This window comes from Pleurodeles waltl, chromosome 6, assembly GCF_031143425.1.
Source record: "Pleurodeles waltl isolate 20211129_DDA chromosome 6, aPleWal1.hap1.20221129, whole genome shotgun sequence".
Taxonomy (NCBI): domain Eukaryota; kingdom Metazoa; phylum Chordata; class Amphibia; order Caudata; family Salamandridae; genus Pleurodeles; species Pleurodeles waltl.
The window spans coordinates 1,029,292,738-1,029,305,054 of NC_090445.1; positions in this window are offsets into that span (position 1 = coordinate 1,029,292,738).

Sequence of the window (12,317 nt, forward strand, 5' to 3'; positions counted from 1 at the left end):
AAGCACACAGCAAAAATGTGAACAAATTGTGCCAAGCACTCACAAACACATGCAAGGGTGACTTACCCCAGAGTAAGGGGCAATCTGCCTCTGGTCTGGCTAGTGCCGGGGGGGGTTTCCTTGTAGTCACACTCTGGGGAGATTAAAGGGTTTAGGAAGGATAGAGGTGAAGGGTCATGAGATGAAAAGAGGATGCACAAGACTTAAGGGAAAAAGTAAACAGAAGAGAACCAAGCTTAAACCAGGGGAAAGGCACATGGGAAAAGAGAGACAAGGATGAAGGAAATGGGGAAAAGAAAAGGGGGTGGAGGGGGAGCGAAGGGCTGCAGAAGGGAGGGGAAACAGGGAATAAACAGGAAAAAAAGGAAAGAAAAAGGGCCCCAAAGGGGCCACACTTACCACTCCAAAGGGAATACCAAGGGGGGGTACCTACATGCCGGAGCCAGGCCGCTCTGGTACTGACTGCATGGTTGGTCTGGAATATATGTGGATCAGACGACATGGAAAAAGGGGGGGAGAGAATGGGAGGGTCTGAGCCGGACGACGTATACCTGCAACACGGGACTCCAATTCCCAGAGTCCCGTGTGCCCATCGCGGTGCAAACGCCCTACTCGAGCACGTCACTTCTTTATTGCTTGGCACACTCTAACCCGCGGGCCTCTATAACACAACGGTCCCGCAGGTTTAATACTGACGGCCATATTCAACGAGCGGGTGGCTTATTCAAGCATTGCACACCGGCACAGCCCCTGCAGCCGGATTCAGGGCGTGGTCCCGTAATGACGCCCGATCCACCTGACAATTTCTTAATTAGATTCCGCCCGGCGCCCCCCGCTGATTGGCTCTTGATCCACATATATTCCAGACCAACCATGCAGTCAGTACCAGAGCGGCCTGGCTCCGGCATGTAGGTACCCCCCCTTGGTATTCCCTTTGGAGTGGTAAGTGTGGCCCCTTTGGGGCCCTTTTTCTTTCCTTTTTTTCCTGTTTATTCCCTGTTTCCCCTCCCTTCTGCAGCCCTTCGCTCCCCCTCCACCCCCTTTTCTTTTCCCCATTTCCTTCTTCCTTGTCTCTCTTTTCCCATGTGCCTTTTCCCTGGTTTAAGCTTGGTTCTCTTCTGTTTACTTTTTCCCTTAAGTCTTGTGCATCCTCTTTTCATCTCCTAACCCTTCACCTCTATCCTTCCTAAACCCTTTAATCTCCCCAGAGTGTGACTACAAGGGAAACCCCCCCCCCCAGCACTAGCCAGACCAGAGGCAGATTGCCCCTTACTCTGGGGTAAGTCACCCTTGCATGTGTTTGTGAGTGCTTGGCACAATTTGTTCCCATTTTTGCTGTGTGCTTTGCAGTGGTTTGCCACATTTTTTTCACCCCATATATCTTCTGAACTATCAGTGGCTTATCTATTGATGCATTTATTTTTATCTACTACAGGCCTACCCCACCGTGAACTACTCGTTCAGGTAGGCCATACACATTTTTCACTTTTTGAGCACCCCACTTACTGCGTGTGCTCCGACCCTGACGAATGCCCCTGACCTACCATCACTGAGTGAGGGCAGAAACATGTTGGTCATCCACTTTTTCTTTTAGACTCCAAGAGACATTACTCTCCAACGAGCCTTTCCCCCTTAGTTTTAGCAGAAGCCACTGGCGACATGCTTGGTAATTTTATTATTCACCCCTTCTGGATCAATGTAACTATCCAGCCAGTTTAATTTCAGCACTCCCTCGGGTTCTTTTAACCACGAGGTCGAGTCCGCCCAAGTAGTATCATCTTACTTGGGTGGGGCTAGGTGGTCATATGATGAAGCAAGACACTATTATGTGTGTGAGACCACCTAGTCCGTAAGGGAAATCCCCCTTCCCCCTGTAGGACAACACAGCACCCCCTAGCTTGGCCATTTTTCCAACTATGACTTCCCGACCTGAGGATCTATAGTGACCTTATTAACACCACTGTAAAAAGACTGACCTAGTCTTATCTTCAGTTCCTACTACCCCACACCATTAGTGATGATATGATAACAGGACATACCTGAAAAAATTAATGATGAAGTGATGCCCACCTGTCACAGCTCCTGCATAGGATTTTGAGCAGGGGATTTTAGATATTCCGAAAGTGGAGCCACCATTGGCTCTGATGTTGAAAAAACAATGTACTTGGTGTTCCCACCAATGTACGAGATATCAGAAGCCCCTATCTAAAGCGGTTTCTACAATGACATCCCAGACAGAAAAAAATATGTGAATGTCTCCCAAGAAGCGTGGACTATATAATTAATATACATGTCACTTGCCCAATATTTGGTGCCTCTCTGTGAGTTTCTGTTATTGCATCCAAAAATATAACACAACAATGGACATATGCCTAAAACAAGCTGGAACTACTGGTTTTGTAAATACATGTTAGCATTATATAACTGAGTAACAACAATGATATTGCTGTGAATAATTTGGATTGGAAATGTGTCAAAATTAGCAGTATTTAGTAAGCACTGTGGGAGGAATAGTGTTCTTTGGAGTGTCTCATTAGACCCTGTTTTCTCCTTCAGATTACTTTCCTCTGCTGTTTCTTAATCTGTTAGACACTCTATTAGATGCTTATGCCCTGTATCTTCATATACCATTCTGAACTTCTCCATCTAGATGTCCTTCATCATCTCTTCACTCTCCAGCACTGTCTTTTTACTCTCTCCTTCCATGCATATCCCCTTTTATTTCTTCCACTTAAACATCCTCTTCAAACAGACACAACATTCCCAATTGTAAGCACTGTATTTTTTTTTCCTTAGGCTTGTCAATAGTGAGACAGATGCACAATTTCTCAAACAATCACAATTATATTTTGAACATATGTGAGCACTGCTTCTTCTGCTCTGCAATGAGGCCAAGGACTGGATGTGCATGTAGTTTGAATACCAACATGAGCACTGATTTCAGCCTTAGCTTCCGAGCTCTTACGAGGTCTCCGAAATAAAATCTCACATACATCCTGACATCACTCTGACACCTAGAAGTGACTCAGTTCACAATATGCTCATGTGTTGACTGAAAAAACAAGTAAATATACCTTTGAAATGCAGGATGATGTGAAAAGTTTAATGAAATCAAGAACTGCTTTACATACATGGATTCCCCTTAGACTTTTTAAAGTAATTGTTGAGAGAGAAAGATGTATTTTTTAAAAATAAGGACATGATGAATATAGGGTTAGATAGGGACACGTTTCAAAGTAATTTTTTGCATAGCAGAACCATTCCACTTAATGCCTTAAGTGCAGTGAAACCAACATTAGACAGTCTAATCTATATAATGAAAAAGTGTATTCCTTTAAAATGCGCAGTGGAAGTGTTTCACATTACTATATTAGAAAGTATCACATACTAACATGAAACAGTTTCTGTGTGGGTGTTAAAGAAAAAATTGTTTGTATTTCTCTTGATGTTTCTGGAGGCTGATGTCTGAGCAGGAAATTACTTTTACCATGTATTAGAACATTGGAATGCTGGGGGCTCCATTGAAAACAATGGAGTGCTGCGGGCTTTTACTGGCCGGTAAAAGCCCGCAGCGCCAACATTCCAATGTTCACTTTGTTCACAGCAACAGCTGTGAACAAAGCCTCACGGAGCCCGAGGGGATTTTAATCCCCTCGGGCTCCGTGATTTTTTTTTTTTTTAATAGAACATTCTGCCCTGTGTTGCAGAATGTTCTAATAGCCTTCGGCTCGGGCATTTTACGCGGGGAGCGGGCCTTTAATAGCCGGTAGAGCCCGCTACGGCGGGTTCTAAGGCTATAGTCTTTACCACACAATGCTTTTACCATGCATTTTTTACCATTCATCTATTCATGACTTTACCATGCATATGCCCATACCACGCCTAGGCCTTTACCGCACAAGGTAAGCAAGTAAAGGTAAGCATATATATTTATTTATTTTCACTGAAAAAAACAAAGATGAAAGTAACCTTATAGTTAGTTAAATATGTCAGTTACATTAATTTTTTGAGCTTAAAAAAACACAGAGATTCATCAGTTATCATTATCAGAGATAACTATAAATTGTGCCCCTGCCATGCGCTGCTTATGAATTCATATAACATCACTCATGACTTGTTTTATGACATCACTGATATCTCAAATGACATAATTGATTACGTCACTGGTGACATCAATGATTGCATCATCCAATGAGTGTGCTAGTTTGCTTTATAGTTTATATAGTGGTGGTTAAATACCATATTACTTTTCTACCTAATTTTGCATAGTCTGTGTCCAACTAACTGGTGTAAGTGTTTAAATATGGATTTGCTCCTCATAGGTGTGTAGAGATTTTGAACAAGGTTTACATATTTGTATTGAATAGTAACTCTGCGCAGGTGACAGTTGATGACTTGTGTTCAGCTGGTGCCCCACACATTTTTGTTTGTTCTGCAGAAAATGTTTCTAACAGAGTTTCTACATAGTAGATACTAAGTATTGTCAGCAGTCTTGAGTTATTAGACAGAATCTTCTAAACATTACATTTTTTTGCGCAACATAGAAGACTGTGTGCACCAAGCACTATCCCATGTCAATGTTCTTCCTTTGCTTCAGAAGATGTTCTATCTGTAATGTTTTTACCGCAGTATGAAGGCTATGGATAGTATAATCTTTAGCAGCTTCACATCTTGGTTATTTTAAGTGAATACTGTCTTTTTTCACAAGTGTTGCATAGACAGTAAACTGTTCTTAGTACATACTTTTAAATACTTTATGGTGTATTTCCTATAAATGTTTCACTATATGCAAACAGTGTGGTATAGAAGAAACACTGCCTATAGTACCCACCCTTCTACTCATATCATCTTCATTTCTCAATGTAGGTTTTGTTGATTGTGAGGGATTTGATACAGATAAAGGTTGTCCGTTGAAGAGAATTAATTTTGGAACAGACAGTGACTATTTTGAGGAAGTTGGCTTTGTCTCAACAGTTGAATACACATTGAATACTATGTGAAATGAGGATTTCACATCTATCTGTGGTTGACTGGTATTCTAAACTAAGCTACAGGTGAAGTGTATGGTATAGGGACAATGTTACACATATCACATACTTGCTACACCTATGGAGGTTGCAAACGTATAATGGTGAGTTATTTGGTACTTACTTTCATAGCGCTAATGCCATACCCACGTTTAGAGCATTGTGTACAAATGAATCTTGGATGGTGTCACTTGTGATGTCATCAATGATGTACTTTGAGAGGTCATCAGTGATATCATAAATTATGACGAGTAATGTAATATGTGAGGTCATAAGCAGTGCATGGTGGGGCATGAGTTACATGTAGCTCTGCTAACTATAACTAGTGAATTTCTGTGTTTTTTTTACATTCAAAATGTTAACATTGCCACTCACATATTCACAGAACTTTAACATTACTTTATCCTTTGGTTTTGTCACTGAATTTCTACAGTTTTTTTAGAAACAAAAAACGATCTTTTTATTACACCAAACTGTAATGTTACTTTAGTCTTTCTTTTTTTCAGTGAATTTCTAGGGCTTTTTTAACATAAAGAAATATTGTATTACCATACCTAGAGCCACCACCTGCTGCACACAACCTTTGGCAGTGCACAGCAGGGACCTTGCAACAGGGCCTAGCCTGCATTCAGGTCATGCATCAACGGCCTGAAGCAAACCCTCAACAGGGAGCTAACCCCAAACTGCATACAGCTTTTGGCCAGCACACCCAGCAGCACCCCGCCCTCTTGCAGGCAACTGATCTCATGCTGCTCATGGCTTTTCATCGCACAGAGCATGGTGTTGGCTGCAAAGCCTGGCTTGCAACCAGCCTGTGGGTCCAACTCTGCTGAAACAGCCTCCGAGGAGGCGAATCCCATGCCACGCATGGCTTTTGCTTGTGTGAAGCATGGGGTTAGGTGAAGGGCCTGTGTTGCAGCCAGGACCTGTTTCCAACTCCCCACAGGCAGCCAACCTCATGTAGAGAACAGCCTTTGGCCTTGCTCAGCAGGAGGGGGGTTGGTCACAGGGCTTAGCCTGCTGCAAGATCTTGTAGCCAACCCCACAGCAGGCTACCAACCCCATAATGTTCACACCCTTTGGTGTGCCCTGGGCCCGGGGGACACCATCCCCTGGGGCCAAACATATATATTATGGGGAGGGGGGCATGCAGCCCTCCTAGCAGAGCCTTAATAGGCCCTCGTGACCACATTCCCTGTGGCAGAATACAATTAATAAATGAGAAGGGTGTCAGTGTGGCCCATCTCCCTAAATATTCTGGGCCTCAGGGACCCCATCCCTGGGCCCAAAATGTAAGGGGAGAGGAAAATATAGCCCTCTTCCCAGCCTTATTAGGCCCCAAGGAACCATACCTTGGGCCAAATATAATGAAAAAGGGGAGGGGTCTATATGGCTCCCCAGTTGAGCTTTTACAGGCCTCTAAGGCCCCATCCCCCAGGGCTGTGCCCTATTTAAGAGGGGAGGAGAGCCTTGTGAACCCCCTCCCCTCAGCCTTCTCAGGCTCCAGGGATCCCATAACCCTGGACCCTCTCCTTGAGCCTCAGTAGGATCTGGGGGCCCAAGTCTAAGGTCTCTATTTATTTTAAAGGGATCAGGGCCATGTGACCCCTCTCCCTGACCCTCATTAAGCACTGGGTACTGCAAGTTCCAGGGTCATATATAAATTGAAAGGGGCCATGTGGCCCCCCTCCTAGGGCCTCTTTAGGCCCTGTGGACCTTATCCCCTCGGTCCATATTTTTTTAATTGGAGGGGGTGTGTGGCCCCTGGGACCACATCCCCCGGGGCCTGCCTTCAATATAGATGGGTACCTCAGTGCCCTCCCAGGGCACCAACTATGCACACACTGAGGACTGTGGGGGGAATCCTGGGCCCCACAGCCCCAGCAGGCTTCCCGCATGGTGCAGGAGCTGGCATTGCTCCCACCAGGAGGGAGCAACTATTTATTCTGCTCCCTCCGGTGGGAGCAAAGTTTTGTTCTGTTTCGCTGCCTGCACCAGTGCGAGCAGGGAAAGAGAATACAAGTCTGACCCCAGCTGGCAGGAGCAGTTTTAAAGCTTCTGCCTGCTGGAGCCAGACTTTGCATTTGCGCCCATTTGAGAGGAGATAAAAAAATGCTACTGCTGGGAGGAAGCAGGCAAGGAACCAGTGAGTCCCTGGTGTGGGCTCCCTGGGACACAGCAAGAGAGCCAACTCTGGAGTATGGGATCCACAGTGCCTTTTAAAGACTCATGGAGAGGCGTCACACTTCCCTCCCCTTATGAAATACTGTGGGGTCATTTGGTCTGAATATGGCTCAGGGAGGGCTGCACATGCCTCATCTCTAAATAAATAACTTGGGCCATGGGGGATGGGGTCTCCAGGGCCGAGCACAGCTCGGGGAAGGGGGGTCATGCCAAAAAGCATTGGCTGCAGGGCATGGGGGTCCCTGGGGCCAAATATGGCTCAGGAGAGGTGGCTGCAAACCCCCTCCCCTAAAAAACTAAATTGGGCCCCAGGGGATAGTGTCAGGATTGGGGGCCAGGCACTCTTCCCCTTAATTAAAGAATGCAGCCATGGGCCAGCAGGATGGTGGCAAAAAGTGCCATTTTATTTATAATTTTGCCCCTGGGGGTTCCTTCTGGGTCCCCCCCTATCAGGCCTAGGGGGCAGGGTATCTATGCTTTGCCCCCTTATATTATTTTTTCAAGAGTCCTGCCAGCAACATTTTTCTGATGTTGCTAGTAGCCAATTAGAGCACTTGCTCCCATGGCAGTCTGACTTCCGCAGGAGCAAATTGGCCCAATTGAGGAAAAGCTCCATGGCCAATCAGAATGCTCTATTTGTAAACTGGCTGTCCTATGAGCCTCTTGTGGACCCAACAGAACAGCTAGACAAATATTTATAAACCTTTAGTTTTTCAGAAGCTACTGAAAGGATTTACACCAAATCACAAAAAGCACAATCTTTGAACCAAAATCTAGCTTCCTGTCATAATTTTGTACATACATATTTGCTGAAGAAGCCAGAAGTTAAAATTGAGTTATAGTTTATAAGTAAGTGAATAATTAGGTGGAAAGTCACATTTTGAACTAGAAAAAAACACAGAAAGTTACTAGTTATAGTTAGTAGGTCTAACTATAAATTGTGCATCCTCCATGCACTGTGTTAGACCTGTCAGCCTTAGGGTGCTCTTCCCCCAAACCTTTTGCCTGCTTGCCTCCATTTTGTCTGGATTTTTGCTCTGTTGGCCTTAGGACTTCTCACACTTTACCACTGCTAACCAGAGCTAAAGTGCACATGCTCACTCTCCTAAACATAGTTTGGTTGGAATATACCTGATTGGCATATTTACATGTAAGTTCCTTGTAGAGTGGTATCAAATATACCCAGGGCCTGTAAATTAAATGCTACTAGTGGGCCAGCAGCACTTATTATGCCATTCATTTAAGTGCAATCATAAAACTTGTTCCAGGGCTGCCCTTACAGCCTGAAGGTAGTGTCCCGCTTCCTTGTCATTTTGGCATTTAAAAACCCTTGCTAAGCCTTAAACTCTTCTTTTATTAAATGGGACAAAATGGCCACAGCACACAGAGAGTAGTGTCCAACAGTAAAGCAAGAAAAGATATTCCTGGTGTAGTTCTGTAGGTTGGGAGAAGTATGAAGTTGAAACGAGTCTCAAATCCTGTTTGCAGATGGTGTCTTTATTTGTAGGTGTTTAGAAAACATTGAGTCATCGTGGAGATACAGCCAACACGTGTTTCGTCACACAGGTGACTTCATCAAGGCTGGGGCAGCTGGCCTAAGTAAGTAAGTGGTGGTGTTTAGTAGCGAGGTTGTTCTGTGATCAGTTGAGTGGGCTGAGTAAAGTGTTAAAGAACTGTAATTAGTATGACTGCGCCAGGCAGCTACAGGTACGTAGGTAAAAGGCTTGAGTGGGCCTCCTCAATCTGCATTATCACTGCTCGCTCTATCTCAATTGGGTCGGAGACACTTGGGGGGATGGATGTGGTAGAAGCAACATTAACTCAGTGTGCCATATCATCCTTTGAGTTCACCCAGGTGGGACCTCGCTTCTGATGCCTTCCCTGTTAGTGCACTAGCATACTACTACTACCAGAACCATGGCACCTTGGAGAACCCTGCAGCCCTCACTTCATCTATTCAAGTAAGAGAACTATGGGACATTGTTGTACTTTTAGACAATATAATAAGCAATAGCAAATCTCCCCCTACTCCTTATCAGTCAAATATAGTTGCAGACTGCAGTGCAGAGACTAGGACAGTAGTAGGACAAGGGTAGCTAACCGCATAACTAATTGCTATATACTATCAGCAGATTTTGAAAACATGCTGCTCTAAAAGGCAGCAGTGCAAATTAAAACACCCCAAAAAGACTTGAGACATATTTAATATTAAATAAATAATTAACATCCCTAACAAGATGAATATAAAACCACCCTTTCCACCCACAACTGGACCACCCCTCTCCCCAAACAAATCTCCTTGTCCTAAACCAATGTAAAAAAAAACTTTATTGTTCAAGAGTAAAAGAAAACAAAGTCCAAAGTCTTAGATCCAGTCCTAAAAACCCATTCCCCCACAAAAAGTCCACCGCCCACCAAAACAAATGTTAAAAAAGGGTCAGAAGAGGGCACCAACATCGGGCCAGTATGCATGCCTGCCTGGCTTCTGTTTGGACCAACCTTCGATGGACACGGCATTGAACAGTGGTGCCGAAAGAGGAGCAGCAGTGTTTTAATGGTGACAGTTGGCTGCCAACAAACTATGGCGCAGGTTTTCAGAGTGAGAGGCTAGAGACGCTGGGGGCTGGCTGGAGCCCTGGGTATTGGCAGCATCTGTTGCTGCAGCCGGTTTGCTATTTCCTGCCATGATGGTGGACCAGCAGGAACAGCTATATCAAGAAAGGAAAATATCAATTGTAAACAATGCTCTGTGTAAAACACTTGTTTAAAATCATGCAGTGGCACAGTAGCAGTACATGTGCTGGTCACCTCAGGACATTTGATTGTTATGTGATTGGAGTCCCAGCCATTATGCACTATGGAGTACAAGTATTCTTCTCTCTTCTGTTGTGCTAAATTAATGGAGGCATGCTAGCTCAGCTGTGCCCTGGTTGTACTCTTTACTGTCTGCAGCGGGGGCAGCAGTAATATACAATTATGTTATTCCAATGGCCCTGCTCTTCTCCAACATGCCTTTCAATTTTACCCTGACTACAAGGCAGATGAATACTAAGAATAATACACACCACATACTTTTTTAAAATCAATCATGCAGACATCCTGCCTGCTCTAAGTAGACAGTGGGAAAAGTGATGTTCTGCAGTACAGGGAAAGGGTTAAGGAACAGAATATATAGATTGTATTTGGCACATTCGTCACAGACTATCTCATCCGCAAAAGTCAAGGCACTTACTTAGTCTGACTTTACTCCCTGTCCTCATCACCCTCCACCACCACACTTTGTAATAATTATTTTTTTCCAACAAAATGCATTTGCTTGGCAGTGAAGAAAGGAATCTAAACTTACTCTACTGCAGGGTAAGTTAGAGGGGATGAGGCTAGGTAAGTAGAATACACACGTCACTGCTCAATTCATCATCATCATCATGTGCCTGAGGTTTGGCTAGTAGTGTGAGTCATTGTGGTGGGTGGTTGGTAAATATAAAAAAATGTAAACAGACGTAAATGTGTTATGGAAGCCATAATGAAATATATCACTTGGCTAGACAAATGTGGTGCAAGCAAAGAGTGGATTTTTCAAAATGTTCAGAAGGCTGGGACAGAACTTAAGAAAGATTAAAGGAGTGAAATACTAGGAAATGACTGAGTGAGTGGGCACTGGGAGGGAAGGGAACACACCTTGGTTTTGCATTGTCATGCATTGACAATTTTGAACATAAATGATAAATTGAATTAACTTAAGCAGACACACATTGCAGAGCCAACATTGCAGTGCTGATTCTGCTGAATTGAACCATGCAGCTGTTAGGTCAATATGGGTGGCACTGGTGAAACACCATATGTAGAGAGGGAGGTGATGATTAATTATTATTCAATGCCTTGCTTGAAAAATTCTGTGAGTCAAGGGAATAGTCACAAATAAACAACCAAACCCTATGAATCAAAGGTTTGATAAAAACCATTCCAAGCAAGTAAAGTAGGTGAGAAGTACGCCCCTATCCAGAAGAGCTCCTTTGTTTCTTCACTCCAAGCATTTATCGATTAATCATTGCATTTTTCTTCTAGTAATCTTATTCTTCACCATTGGCTTTGAAACACACCATTTAAGCTTTACATTCTAACGTCCTGTCGTTCACCACTGAAAAACACACAAATTCCAAACATGGCTCTCAACTAACCTTTCACCAACATCCATTTACCCAATACCCACCCACGAATCCTTTCACCCATTCACCCATCCAAGATCCAACCCACCCGAGGATGCATTTCACCCATCCAGGCAGGGATCTTTTCATCCACACCCTTTCATTCACCTGGACAGGTATCCTTTCACTTGTATATCCTTTCTTCTATCATTCACACCAACCCATGCATCCTATCATTCTCCTATGTGATTATTATGCACCCTTTCGCCCACACATCCTTTCACTCACATTATGTTTCACCCAAGCATTCTACTTCAATCCTCCTTTCAATTTTCCATAAACCCATCATAATTAAAGTTCATTAGGAAGTTTTGTCTGCTGAGTTGCAGATAGAAGAGGCCATTAATACTTAACTCCTGCTGTGTCTGCTAAAGCAGGGTGTTCAAAAGTGAGTCAACAACACTAGTACACCCTTGCAGTGAGTATATTATGGATTGTCAACAAACAAGCAATATGACTTACTAACGCCCACCACTGTCAAGACTCCCCCTTTGACCGCTGACGCTGCTGAGTCTGTGCTGGCGCTGTTGCTGCTGGCCCTGACTCTGGTGGTCGGTGGGGCTAGGAATTTTTTTTACCCATTTTAGATGCCAGATATGCCTCCCCCTATTCTTTTTTTTTTTATAGCAAAATACAACCACAATATATCATTACAATTCGGTTACAGACTTATCTTCTATCAACATAATAGGTGGGCATTTTGCTTGTTGGCAATTTTTGAAAAGCCAGGAAGTCAAGCAAACAAAAACTTTTTGTAATGGAGGGGTAGAGCTATTAATGAATCTGAGTTTTTGAAGAGAAATAAAAGGCTGCAAGTGTTGGTCAATGAAGGACATATGGTCTTGATTGGCGAATGCAATGGGGCAGTCCTCCTCATACCTTCAACCTTGGTGCATGGTTA